At 36.4% G+C, this 14,985-nt stretch overlaps 1 protein-coding gene across 1 annotated transcript in view; it reads left to right on the top strand.

Moving 5' to 3' along the window:
* Positions 1-14,985, top strand: part of PAWR (pro-apoptotic WT1 regulator) — a 115,599-nt gene that overhangs the window by 710 nt on the left and 99,904 nt on the right. The gene's annotated exons all lie outside the window — the stretch shown is intronic.

The following is a 14,985-nucleotide window of genomic DNA, read 5'->3' as shown; positions in this document are numbered from 1 at the left end:
CGCGGCCGGACCCTGGAGGGCTGCCGCCTCCTGGTCTCATCTCTCCGGGACCCAGAGCTTTCCTCCTCGAGCCTGCACTTCTTAGCCTTTCTCTGAGTAGGCAGGCAGGGGGTGATGGAGTTTTACTCTCAACAAACGCTTCCTGGGAAGTTCCCCAACCCAGAGTCGGACACGTGCTTTTCAGGCTTCCTGGCTAAGATCTCAGACACCAGAGCCTTCTTTTCACTGGTGGAAGGATAGCATGGGGCTTCAGAACTTGCCTACCTCGTTTCTGCTTGATCAGTTAGAAAAATTGGTGAATGGTGATGACGACGTACTCTATTTAGTTTCCCAGGTGTCTGTCTTAAGTTATCGGATCGTTTATCTCTTCTTCCCTCTTAGCAGCGTTTAATAGCACCTGTAAAGAAAACTTGGCTTTAGCACTACCCCAGACAGCTTTATCTTTCAGTGGACCCGAGACAAGTATATCCAAACCAAGCATATGTACTACTTCATATATACACACCAGCTGTTGGAAATAGCGCGCGCGCGCAGACACACACACACACGCACACACTTTTTTCCTGAGTGGTATTCTGGACAATAGGAACGCTGTAGCAACCCACAGTTCTTTTGCTCTCTCCATGTGTTGAAGTATTTGACCCTATGTATTCTGGAAAACATTTGTGGTAGGTTTGGGAATTTCTGGGGTGGAGGGGGAGTGGTGGTTGATTTTTTTTTTTTTTTTTGGTATTTTTGAGCAGTCTGAGAAACATTTCTGTGGGCAACAGCAGCGTCTTCCTATTAGAATGCCTGGTGAAACTTTTTTACTTATGGTATAACAGCACTTCTCTCTACTCAACAAAACAATCGTAAACAAGTTTTTAGTTGCTTTCATAGTAACTCACCGGCTTGGGGAAGTGATTCAACAATCCCGTTTCACCGTAAGTAGTTACATCTTTTGCTCATTGGCTCTAAGGTTTTAACTTTTTTTTTTTCTCCTGGCCTTCTAATTTATTCAACTTTGACACACAGTAAGTAAATAGTAAGAATTCACCAACTTTAATTGTGGTTCAGATAAAAACATCTGCAATAAGTTAGGGTGTGTATCAAACATACCAAATTTTTGAGTCTTAATATGATTTCCATACCTAGAAAATCAGTTTGTCTTTGAAGGGTATATTTTTATGCATGTTTCAGGAAGATTTTTATCAGCCAGCAAAACTGTCCTCTGTGGTTTGCTACTTGCACAAAAGATCTGTTATTCATTAAATTGCTTTAAAAGGAATTCATGAGAGTGGTAATCAAATTTCTAGGGTTTTTTTAAGTTAAAAATATGAAGATTAAGGGGAAACTGAAGACAAGGCTTTGGAAAAGTTACATTCCTCAGCGTTATTTTTAAATGTAGCTGATGGTCCAAATAAAATAATTTGTCATTTCCAATCTTTTCCTCATTGTTCATTTGACAGGGATCTTATTTTGGGAGATCTCTTGGCAGATGTTAAAACTTCATTTTTTTGTCTGGCTAGTTGTGCTAAAATTGTTATTTCTCAGTACCTTTTTGTGTTTGTTTTTTTAACAAGGGTAATGTTTACTGGGAGAAATAAGTATGGTGTATCTTGTGAGGTCCTAAGAAACGTCCTTTGTTAATATTCGTGTTTTGGGTAAGGGAACACAGTGCTGAGAATGTAGATGACTCCCCGTTACAACTGAGTCTAATACTCTGGAATGTTTTTTGTTTGGGTGTTGGCAACTCCTAAATTTAATCTTCCTTAAAAACAAACAACCCAGGGTACCATTTTTTTGTCTGTGGAATTTGAACCTTTTTTATTGAATAGGGAATTGAGTACTGCTTTCTTTTTGTGGTAACTATGGCTCTATCTGTTTCATGCTGTAGGACCCAACAAAACATGGTAATATTTTACCACAGTATCTAATTAGCAGGCATATTTCTTGAGTTCCTCCTCCCCATATTTTCAGTTTTTTAAAAAATAAAGTCTTTCACATTATGTGAATCATGTGCCATTTATTTCTCTTAGCAGTTTCAACATTGTAAATACCAGTTGCTGTGGAGTTTCTTGTATAATACAGTTTAGCACTACTATTTTAAAAAGTCATATAATATTTTACGAAATTTTCAGGCATAAAAATATTATAAAATATTTTATAATATTATAAAATATAAAAAGATCATCAGTCAATATTCAAAAGTAGAGTTATATATGTGTATATATATATACACACATATATATATAGTGTTGAATGACTAATCTCTTATTTTCAGGCAGTATTCCCAACCAAGTTTATATTAGTAGATTAGCATGTAACTTGTATGCAAAGAGTCTGTTTTAGTGTTTGATAAACATTAAATTTCTTCAAAAGTATTTGTTAAGCATCTGTGTAAAACATTTGTTGTGACTTTCATTAACTTATTTTACTGATTACAGAGTAACTATAAAATTGTTACAAAAGAACCTGACAGCAGATGAAGATGATACCAGCAAATGGAAGATAGTTTTAGTAAGGAAGCAGTTCAGAATCTTGAAGTGTAGGTGGTGGGGGGATACTGCATGTGATGGCTATAATAAATGCAAATATACAGATACTCATTAATGAGATAAACTTCAGTTGCTCTTGTTTACTAAGAGTTTTTAAAAAAAACTTTTTTCTAAATTTTTGCCTTTTCTGTTAGCCAGAATTGGATAACTTGAATGTAACATACTTAATACTGCTATTTTTTGTACATTTGTTAGATTAGCCACATATTTATTACATGTCTCTGTTCAAGGCACGGTCATAAGCACTCTGGAGAAAACAAGAATAAGGCAGTGTATATTTTCAAGTAGCAAGACTGTAATCTAGGAAGAAGGCATAATTATATGAAGAAACTTAAGTAGGCACTGAGTTAACAGTTTAAAAGCCAACTTAACACAGCATGTAGCTAATTGTTAATTAAAACTTGTCTATTTAAAGGAAAGAGAGGATGGGGCTAAGAGTAGCTGTTGAGGTTGAGGGTCTTGAACTGAGACATTTCTTTACTTATATGTTTATACATATACATACATAAATGCATATATACCTGTTTGTGTAGTTTTTCAAATGTCAAAGTGCAGTGGTTCTTAGCTGTGGCAGCATATCAACACTGTGTGAGGATATTAAAAAATGCTTCCCCTTTGCTGATTATTTGCCTTCTTCCTCCTTGACCCCTTACATTTAATGGGTCTGGGATGGTATGGGTCGAGGTATTAATATTTTGATAAGCTCCCCATGTGAGTCAGGATTTAGGATTATTGGGTTTCATTCAAGGGATGCAGAAATGAATAGGACACAGGCCTTGCCCACAAGAGGGTTCTTAAGTAATACAGGGAACTGTATTAAGTAGTACACTATTAAGTACAGGCCATTTACTGAGCAGGGTACCTAACTTAAGAGGGTTAGTTGGGGAAGGCTTCCTCGACACTTATACCCACGTTTTCAGAGTGCTTGTGAGGTTATTGCCATTGGGTAGGTGTGCATGAATGGATTAACAGAGGTGGTTTTCATAGAAAATATAACATTTCAATAGATAGAGATCTAATGCTAAGTCGCTTTCAATCATGAAAACTCTTTGCGACTCGGTGCTCATCTGTCCATGGGATTCTCCAGGCAAGAATAGTGGAGTGGGTTGCCATTTCCTCCTCCAGGGGATTTTCCTGACCCAGGGATTGAACCCCAGTCTCTTACGTCTCCTGCGTTGGCACGCAGGTTCTTTGCCGCTTCCGCCACCTGGGAAGTCTCAGGTAGAGGTCAAATGATACTGAAGTTTGGATTTAAATATAAAAGTTAAAATTTATTGAAACGTAACTGTTTTCATTGTGGTCAGCTAAAGTGTTTTATGTATTGTCTTAATTAATGCTCACAGCAATCCCCAATGGTAGTTATACTTACTGTTTTCATCCTCATTTCCAAAGGAGAAAATGGAGGCTTAGAGAGTTTAAATGACTCAAGATCACATGGGAAGTGAATAAATGGTAGAGTAGTATTTTAAAAGTGTTTGGTTTTTTGTGTACGTGTGTGTCTAGGGGAAAAGGAGTTTTTAAGAGTTAATAAATCTTGCATTACTTAGCTTATTTCTCTAGATTTTTTTCAATAACTTTTTATTAGAGGTTTATCTTAAATGATTTAAACATATAAATGGGGAAAACAATGAAAGTATGAAATTGAATAGAAACTAAGGTCAAATTTGTAGGCTCAGATTTTGCTTCTAATCCTGTAGTCTGTAGTTTGGTTAGCAAAATTTTGAACACTGAATCATCAACAAAATACAAATCTGCTTTTGGCTAGCAGTCAGAAAGTGTGGATCTTTGATTTTACTTAAGTGATACCTTGTTTTTTAGTCAAGATGGGATTATAACACCTACTCCATAGTTTGAAGGAACATTTGATATATAGAAACTCTTCTAAGTGAACACAATTTAAGTCACAATTATTCAGCATATTTATTGACCATTATATAGGACAAGTTCCACTTAGTAAGTCTTATAAATCCAGGAAGCTTAAGAAATGCCTTTTGGTATGCCCATTATATTCTAGACTGTCTACCTTTCAATGTGATGAGTCAGGGGAAGGACTAATAGTGATTCAGAGTTGGAGAAAATTGGACTGGTGAATAGAGTAGATACAGGGTAGATACCAAGGTTTCTTAATAAGATTTTAGTCCTAGCCTTTCTACATGTTGAGCTCATTGATAAATTGAAATTTTAGTATTATCAGAATTTTTAGTGAGTTTTCTAAGCTGAGAGGCCTTTTTCCATGAAAATAACAATTATGTAATTAAAGCAGATGATACATATGGTATGTTTATTAAGACCCAGGCACTGATTTAAGCATCTTACATGTTTTAGTGCATTTATTCTTACTACCACCCTATGGGAAAATGGGACAGAAAGGGCCAGTTACTTGCCTGAGGGGAAAAAGAGAATCTGTCTTCAAAGCCTGGTTCTTAAGAACCATTTTATCATATTTCACTGTATTGTATAAGTATATACCCAGTTTAAGAAATACAAAAATTATTTTATAAGAAGCGAATAAATTACTGTAGAATTTGAAAATGACCATGTTACAAAAGACAGATGAAGTGGGACTTTATTGGAAAAATTCAAGAGCAAATAAATACATTAACAGTGGCATTAAAATTCTTATTTAAAATTTTTGTCAAGCTAGTGGTCTTACGAACACTCTTCATTATTTCTCCACTGGTTTACAGCATATGTGATATGGGTCAGAAAATAATTATGCTCTTTAATAGTGGTGCTAACATCTTAGAAGTTTAAAATTACTGGAAATATTAAGAGTTTGAAATTTTCCAACACTTTTTTCTTTTCAAAAAGTGAAGTATAATTTATATATCATGAAATTCACCTTTTTAAAGTGTATATCAGTGGTTTTTAGTATGTTCACAAAGTTGTGCTCTAAGTGCTTTTACATTTTCATCTTAATTTTTTATTCATAGAACCTGTGGTATTTGTGGTAGATTTTAGCTCCCTACTCAGTAAAGTACAGCAGTATTCAACAGGAGAAGTTATTAAATTAATATACTATCTGCTTTCCCTGCATTTCACAGAGGAAAATAAAATTGTAGGATCTTCTGTTTTTAATTTCTTAAACTTAGACCTCTACTACCACTTTCTTTACTAGAATTTAGTATAAGAGGTACATAATTTAACTGAATGTAGTATTTTCAACTGTTTAAAATTTTACATATCTTTCATGGAGGTCTGCAAAAACACATTTGGGAACTTTGATTCAGAGTAAACATGGAGTTTTAGGCGATTAAACTTTAGTCATTTATTACTTAAGTCAGGGTCTTAAAAGATGTGGCTGTGGGTGGGGGTATCTGTACCATTATCACCTATGTTATTTATTTTAAATGCAAATTTCTGGGATCTACCTCAGGGAAGAGTTACCTGAGACTTCATTTTAACATATGCTCACGTGATTCTTGTACTGAAGTTCAAGAACTGACTTAAATGCTCTATACTGGCTTACTGATCTGTAAAATGAAATTGATAGATTATTTTATTAATTCATTTAATAGTCCTGTGAGATAATATTTCTGAAAAAGCTTAAGAATGACTAAATGATAAATCATAGTTATTATATAGGTATAACACATTGATAAGTAGTTGTTGATGTCTAATGGAAATTTCTTACTGGGATGTTAAACATTCTTACTTTTTCCACTTAATAAAGAACTTTATAGATATTTTAACAGAGGCAACTTGAGATATTTGGAAATTGAAAGTTTCTTAAACATTTATATAATGTCATATATTTAGGACAAAATGTTGTGTCTGCCTGGCTTCTTGAAGAAGCCTCGCCTACAGAAAAAACCTCTAATACTTAATGTGTAATTTGAACTTTACGTTCACTCATTTTTCTGTGGTGTATTCTTTAAGGGAAAGTGTGTGTTTGTAAATGTTTAATAATTAGTTCAAACCTTTGAAACAGGTTTTGTCCATCTCATTATTAAATATTCTCAAGTGAAGTCTTTCCCTTTTGTTTACTATTACATATTTGACCTGTTGGCATCTGTAACTAGCCAGTTGATTCTTAACATATTTGCTTATTGCTGAGGCAGCGTTTGGTGTAAGTCATATGCGTTTTTGTTTATAGCTGCATACAGACTGGTGTTACAGTTGAGCATCAGCCATGTATTACAGTCTTCTTAGGTTACTTACAAATATACCAGGCTCCATGTCAGAATGAAGTTAGAGGAACATTTAATTTTTTTTTTTTTTCATTTAATTTTTAAAAACAGTAAAATTATTTACTTAAAGGGTAAAAAGAGCTCCAGTGAGTTAGAAACTTAGCATATGAATTGGTTAATAAATATTTATTTGGTGATAGTTTTTAGAAATTTCCTTCACCAGAGTTGTATGGGTTACAGTGTTTTTCAATAATAGTTTTATTCGCTTTATAAGTTGAATTTAAAGAAAAAGGGCTATTGTATTCTGAAAGTGAATGTTTTTTAGAGTTTTGCTGAAATGAGCAGGTAGGAGAGGACTTATGTTGTAGATTACAGTTCTGTGACAGCTAAATTTTGTTTGCAGACTTTTTTTTTTAATTGTAAGAGACTAACTGAATAAGATAAATAAGAATAATAAAATATCAGTTTGAAATACAGTTGAAAACATTAATAAAATTAACTTTAAAAGATACCTTTTAATATTCAGCAAATTTGTGGGCATATGTTTGAGAAATTTACAGGTTATATAAAGTATGAAATGGTTTTTCTATTACTTTTGGAATTCTTTGCAGGATATTTTTAGTAGTATTTAAAAAGAATGGAAATCTGAGTTAGGAAGAGCAAAATTAACATTCAGAAGATGGTGCTTGAGGAATATGATTAAAAATATTTTAGCTGACATAGTCAAAGAAGCTGCATTAAGTCTCAAATTCTTGACAAGACTTCTTGATATTCTGTAATGCAAGCAAAAGTTGATCCAAGCCAAATTTGTATAAACTTATTTTTTTTTCTCCTGCTGGTAAAAACTGTGTTGAAAAAGTAATGTGTTCTTTGTAGTTCTCCTGTGTAAATACAAAAGAAGATAGTGAAACCTATCACCTCTTATCTTATACATTTTATTTGTTTCTAATCTTTTGTCTCCATACAAAATGGAACCACACTGTACAGATTTGTGTGTATATTTAGTCTTTCATTTTATGGTGTTATTCTTCAAAAATAAGGATGGATTTTTTAAAAAATCATGGTAAAATACTATACATAAGATCTTAAATCATTTTTATTCAGTGCTATTAAGTACATTCAGATTGTTGTGCAGAAATTACCACTAGCCATCCCCATAACTCTTTCATCTTATAAAATTGAAACTGTATACTTAACAGTAACTCTCCATTCTACGCTCCTTCCAGCCTCAGACAACCACCAAGGTACTTCTGTCTTTAGGAACGGATATGTTTGTGTTATTTGATACTAAAATATTTAAGCATTGCTTTATTGGGAAAAGACCCTACTGTTAAACAGCTATTTATTTCTTTTCATATATTGTGTTTCCTGAACCATTCAAGAAAAGTGTTTGGGTCATTCAAAGCATCTTATAGGTATGGGCACCTTCAGGTAATTGTGAAGGATGCCCAGAGATTTTTTTTTCATCTCTATTGCCTTTGATTTTGGTGGGAAATTAAGTAGAACTGTAGTAATTACAAGTGTGTGTAAGCTGTATCTCAGCCTATAAGTTCATAAAACTCAACATGGTATGAAGTCACATGATTAAAAACCATAGGGCATATGGAAAAATGGAGTTTAGGGGAATAACACTCAAAAACTTTGTCAGTGACGTGAAAAGACAGAAACCTTGTAAGGACTAGTGCAATTTTATGCATGTTAAATGGTTAAGAAATATAAAAGTACTCAAATTAATATGACATGACTTTGTAAAAGCACTGGAATTTGCTTATAGAAGTGGGTCTCAAAAGGGTTGCGATTTGTGAAGTGATGGAAGAAGGGTCATCTGAAGTTGGATTGAAAATATAACACCAGATTTGGATGAGCATGGCTCACAACACATGCAGTGAACCTAGCTGCATGGTGGAAGTTTGTGGTGTGTATTTTGTGAGTTTCTTTGCAGCCGAGTTGTGTTTTCTCTACTTAGCTAGTGTTTCTTGCAGTTGCACAGAAGCAAATGTGAAATCTGGGTTATGCTCAACTTGTTCCGTAACACACTAGTTGCTTAGGAGCAAATTGAATTTTCTAAGCAAGTGTTACAGTATGTGGTGTGTGTGTGTCTCTCTACCCATACATGTACATCTGTGTGTCTGTCTGTATCTATATGCATGTGTGTGAGCTCAGTGTCTGACTCTTTGCAACCCCATGGACTGTACCCTGCCAGGTTCCTCTGTCCATGGAATTTTCTAGGCAAGACTACTGGAGTGGATCGCCATTTCCAAGAGATCTTGACCCAGGGATCAAACCCATGTCTCTTGCATCTCCTGCATTGGCAGGCAGTTTCTTTACCACTGCACCACTTGGGAAGTGCATAACCATAAATCCGATAATCTAATATGTAAAGTCCAAGTAATGAGGTAGAGAAAGGTCTAGAACTGAGAATGCTTGTTTAAGAGTTTATAATGATACTGATTGCTAGGATAGAGGTAGTAGAAAAGGAAAACAGTTGGATGGATTTTAGAGGTGTTTTATTGGCATTTGAAAATTACATAATTGGGATGTTTTGAACTGGAAAAGTCTTTAGAGATCATCTGTTCCATACAAAAAAGTATTTGGTATTGCCAGACTACTCCTGAAACTGAAATTGTCTGTCAGCCTCAGTCTTAATTCCAGCGGAGTGTTGCTCTCTCCCGCCTGCCTTTCAGCTCTATCCTGATTACTATTGAGAATCTTGCTGATTTTATTCCTTCTTAAATACTCAACCTCTCTCTCTCATCTTGCCATTAAGGAATGTTCCCTTAATTCTCCTTCACCTTTCAACTTACTTTTCCTTCCTTAATTGCTCAACTTAAAGGCCTTGTTTTCACCTGCCAACTCCCATTTCACTGCTCAGTCTCACTACTTTTTAAAAATCGATTTTGCCAAGTTTGCTTGTAGCCTCATAATTGCCAAACGTGACAGCTTCTTTTCTATTTTCATGCTACCTAACCTTTCTTTCAGAGAAGGCAATGGCACCCCACTCCAGTACTCTTGCCTGGAAAATCCCATGGACGGAGGAGCCTGGTGGGCTGCAGTCCATGGGGTCGTGAAGAGTCGGACACGACTGAGAGACTTCACTTTCGCTTTTCACTTTCCTGCATTTGAGAAGGAAATGGCCACCCACTCCAGTGTTCTTGCCTGGAGAATCCCAGGGACGGGGAGCCTGGTGCGCTGCCGTCTATGAGGTCGCACAGAGTCACAACTGAAGCGACTTGGCAGCAGCAGCCTTTCTTAAGCATTTGCCTTTGTCACTCCTCTCCCTTGGGGGCTGCAGCACTTTTGGAGGTTCTTTTTCAGTTGGTTTACTCAAAAGCATTGGCCAGCCTTCTCTGTGCCCCAGGCACAGTGCTAGCTGATACAGTGAGTCACGTTATCCATTATCACCCATCTTTAAGGAACTTCTCTTGGGGATTAAAAAAAAATACTGTCTTAGTTTAGGCAGCTATCACAAGAGTATCATAGACTGGGTGGTTTATAGACAATAGAAGTTTATTTTTCTGGAGGCTGTGAGTCCAAAATCAAGGCTGCAGCAGAATCTGCATTGTTGAGAGCCTGCTTTCTAGTTCACTTGTCCTCACATGATGGAAGAGGATGAGAGAGATCTCTGGGGTCTGTCTTATCTGAACACTAACCCCATCCTTGAGGACTCTAGCCTTGTGACCTAATCTCCTCCCCAAGGCCCCATCTTCTAATATCACATTGGAGTTGATGGTCCCCCCCCACATAGGGATGTTGGAGAAGTACACTCACTCAGTCCGTAGCAGATAATTATAAATTTGATGTTATAAAAACTATGATGGGGAAAAGAACAAAGTACTGAACTAGCTCAGAAAAGGGAGCCACCAGTTCTATAAGGGAGTCAGGGAGGACTTTATATATGGTGGCTTGACTAATGAGGACTTCCCAGGTGCAGAGGGGACACACGAACATTCTGGATAAAGGAAGGCCCAGAACCAGGAGATAATAGCATTATAGTGTGTGTGTACTGTGCGCCCAGCACTGTGCTGGGGGCTTTCTATGCATTATTTCCTCATCTTCGCATTAGCTCACAACATAGATTGAAACAAAAAAAAATTTTTTTTTCCCTCATTTTACAAGATGAGGAAGTTCAGCCTCAGAGAAGTTGTGACTTGCCCAAAGGTTATACTGGCAAACTTGGATATGACTCCACATTTGTTTAGGTGCCAGGGCCCACACGTTGGTTATCATTGTTGAAAGGGGGAGGGATATGTTCTAACTGAGGAAATATTGATGTGCAGCGAGTTCATGGTTGGGAGTGAATGGAAAACACTCAGTAAGAATGATATGGGCCAATTGTGATAGATCTGACGGTCACGCCAGGGAATTTAGACTTTATTCTGCTGTTTGTTAGTATTGTTGGCTGGGCATTTCCTTCCTTTGTCTATATCTATTTATACAATAAGTCTGACTGCTTCTGGAATAAGTTTTGCCTGCATAATTTGCAGTTATTAGGGAAATTTTCTTGTTCAGAGACAGGTACCTATTCAAGCATGGTAAACAATATAAAATCCTATAAAAATAATATGCATATAATAGAATAATTAAATCCATATTTTCACATGGGTTTAAAAAAATGAGAGGATAGGCTCTAAGCAAAGTTATACCAAGTGACTATTACAATAATAATTCTGTACTGAAAATAGATTTGGGGATACCTTTGTGGAGCAGGATTGAGTGAAGATGGATGCTCTGGTGACATTAAATTGTCAGAGTATGTTCTGAGTGTAATTATGGGGAGGTTTATACCTTAATACGATCCCTTGGTTTAGATTTTACCTTGTATTTCTTGTAAAGCAGGTTTTAATTTCCATTCCCAGATTCTTTTTTAGTTCATCTTGGGATATAGATGCTTGGAATACAGGTGCTAAAGGACGGGCATCACCTTTGTCTCTTTACTGCTTATTATTTTCTTAGCTCTACAGATGTTCCCTTTCTCCCTTCCTTCTGCCTTCTCTTACTTTGAGGAAGTGCTTAGCTAAATCACATTTTAGGAGGATTTATATTTGATAATTTAAAGGTAATAGCTTTGCATTATATAAAATTTGAAATTAAACAGCCAAAATAGGATTGTGCAAGCATCAGCTATAGATTACTATTATCAATTTGACATATATTCTTTTATTTTTATTAATTGGGATTATAACCTATATACATTTTTACAACTGATCTTTAAATTTTATATCATAAATATTATTATTCCCTTTTAAATTCTTTTTGAAAGCAAAGAAGTTAACTGCTGCATATTTTTTGGTTTTATAAATGTAATTTCCACTATCCAATGATAGCTATTACTTTATGGTTTTAATATACAATTCCTGAGGATATTTTTGTACATACACCTAAAATAAATATCTAAATCCAGAAATTTAGTCATTGTACAAATATTATAACCTTTTTCTTATCAGTATATTTTTTCTTCTTCTTATTTATTTATTTTTGGCTGTGCTGGGTCTTTGTTGCTGTGCAGGTTTCCATCTAGTTGTGCTGAGTAGAGGCTACTCTTCATTATGGTGTGCCAGCTTCTCACTGCGACTGCTTCTGTTGCAGAGCATGGGCTCTGGGGCACCTAGGCTTTAGTAGGTGTGGCGCGTGGGCTCTGGAGCACAGGCTCTGTAGTTGTGGTTCACTAGGCTTAGTTGCTCTGAAGCCTCTCTTAGATCATATGTCAGTGAATTTGTAACTGTGTTGTGATTCTTGGTGGCTACAGAATATTTAATAATTTAGGTGTTTCAGTAAAGCTGCAACACATTTCACTTCCTTCTTAGTACAGATTATCTGTTAGACACTGAACTTGGCCTTTGGGCATTTGTGTTGCTATATCTGTTCCGTTCTCAGCATTGCTGGGATTTGGACAAACTCTCAATTCCTTGAGAATTTGAAATCTAATATAGAGGACTAAGGTTATATGAGATAATTTTGAAACATTTAAAATGTGTATAATAAGGTGTTAAATATTGTGCCATCCTGTTAGTAATAGAGAAGTGAGAGTTCCCAAAGAGGACTGAATAGTCCAGAAAATTTCACTGAGGGTGTATGAGGTTTGCGTTGGTCTTGAAGGACTGATTAGAAATGGGCGGATAAAAAGGAGAATCACACTTCAGATTGAGAGAGAGCAGAGTGCGCTATGGTAGAAAGGTGGGAATTAGCGGCCCTTGGGATAGAGGCTTGCTTTGTTTATTTATTGGCTGTGCCTTGCAGCTTGCAGTATCTTAGTTCTCCAGCCAGGATTAGAAGACAGGACCTGGTGGCGAGAGCACTGAGTTCTAACCACTGGACTACCAGGGATTTCCTGGGATAAAGGCTTTATGTTAGAAAATGTCTCTACTTTCAAACACACAGAGTGGAAGGATACAGATGTTATAGTGGGTACTTGGATGTTGCCTTCAAAGCTCTACTCTGTAGATCATTTGAATCACTGAAGTTTATTCATAGTAATACTACTTCTTTTTCAGTTACAGGCATACTTCAGATTTTGTTCTAGATCTCCATAATTAACATTGCAGTGAAGCAAATCACATGAATTTTTTGGTTTCTTAGTGCATGTAAAAGTTATGAGTACACTATAGGAATACTATAGTTTCTTAGCATTATATCTTTAAAAATGTACATACCATAATTAAAGAATTACTTATTGCTGAAAAATGCTTACCATCTGAGCTTCCAGCAAGTCGTGATTGTTTTTTTGTTGGTAGAACGTCTTGCCTCAGTATTGATGCCTGCTGAATGATCAGGGCGGTAGTTTCTGCAGATTATGGTAACTGGCAATTTCTTAAAACAAGACAGTGAAGTTTGCCCCATCAGTTAACTCTTCCTTTGACTAATGCTTTCTCTGTAGCATGCAATGCTGTTTGATAGCATTTTACCCGCAGAATTTCTTTCAAAGTTGGAGTAAATCTTTTCAAACCCTGCCACTGCTTTATCAGCTAAGTTTATGTAATATTCTAAATCCTTTGCTGTCATTTCAACAGTCTGCACAGCATCTTCACCAGGAGTAGATTCCACCCCAAGAAACCACTTTTCTTTGCTCATACATAAGAAGCAACTCCTTATCCATTCCAAGTTTTATCATGAAATAGCAGGAACTCAGTCACATCTTCAGGTTTTACTTCTGATTCTAGTTCTCTTGCTCTTTTTACCACATCTGCCGTTACTTTCTTCACTGAAATCTCCCATGGGGTTTGGCATCAACGTCTTCCAAATTCCTGTTAATGCTGGTATTTTGACCTCTTCTTGTAAATCACGAATGTTTTAAATAGCATCTATATAGTGAGTCCTTTCCAGAGATTTTCAGTGTGCACTTGGCTGCCCAGACCTATCAGAGGAATCACTGTCTTATGGTAGCTTTTAGTCCTTGATCCTTGGGTTGCAGAATGAATGTTGTATTGGCAGGCATGAAAATAAAATAAATCTCATTGTCCGTCTCCATCAGAGCCCTTGGGTGACCAGGTGCCTTGTCAGTGAGCAGTCGTATTTTGAAAGGAATCTTCTTTTCTGAGCAGTAGGTCTCAACAGTGGGCTAACCATGTTGTAAATACATGTGCTGTTATCCAGGTTTTGTTGTTCCTTTTATAGAGCCCAAGGGCCTTGGATTTTCAGAATGGTAAGTGAACGCTGGTTTTAACTTCAGTCTGTATAGGCTCCCAACTGACAAGAGAGTCAGCCTGTCCTTTGAGACCAGGCATTGACCTCTTACTTCTGATTGTGAAAGTCCTTAATGGCATCTTCTTCCAGAATAAGGGTACTTTTTTTCCTTCATTGAAAATCTGTTGTTCAGCATAGCCACCTTCATTAATGAGCTTAGGCAGATCTTCTGAATAAACTGCTGCCACTTCTAAGTCAGCACTTCCTCCCTCACCTGTCCTTCCTGTCAGCGATGGCTTGCTTGCTCCAGCCTCAGCAGCCATCCTGCGCTAGCAGCAAGCTTGCCTTGTGCAGTTTCCTCGCCTCTCTCAGCCTTCATAGAGTTGAAAAGACTTAGAGCCTTGTTTTGGATTAGGGTTTAGATTAATGGAATGTCGTGGCCTGGTTTGATCTGTCCAGACCACTAAAACTTTCTCTGTGTTAGCAATAGGGCTGTTTTGTTTTCTAATCATTCAGTTCACTTGAATAGCACTGTTAATTTCCTTCAAGAAGTTTTCCTTTGCATTCACAAGTTGGCTGACTGTCTAGCAGAAGGCTACCTTTAAGCTTGTCTTGGCTTTCAACATGTCTTTCTCAGTAAGCTTAATCCTTCCTAGCGTTTAGTTTTAAAATGAGAGGCTTGGGACTATTCGTTTTAC

Source organism: Ovis aries, chromosome 3, assembly GCF_016772045.2.
Source record: "Ovis aries strain OAR_USU_Benz2616 breed Rambouillet chromosome 3, ARS-UI_Ramb_v3.0, whole genome shotgun sequence".
Lineage (NCBI taxonomy): Eukaryota > Metazoa > Chordata > Mammalia > Artiodactyla > Bovidae > Ovis > Ovis aries.
This window is presented reverse-complemented; position numbering and strand designations above follow the sequence as displayed.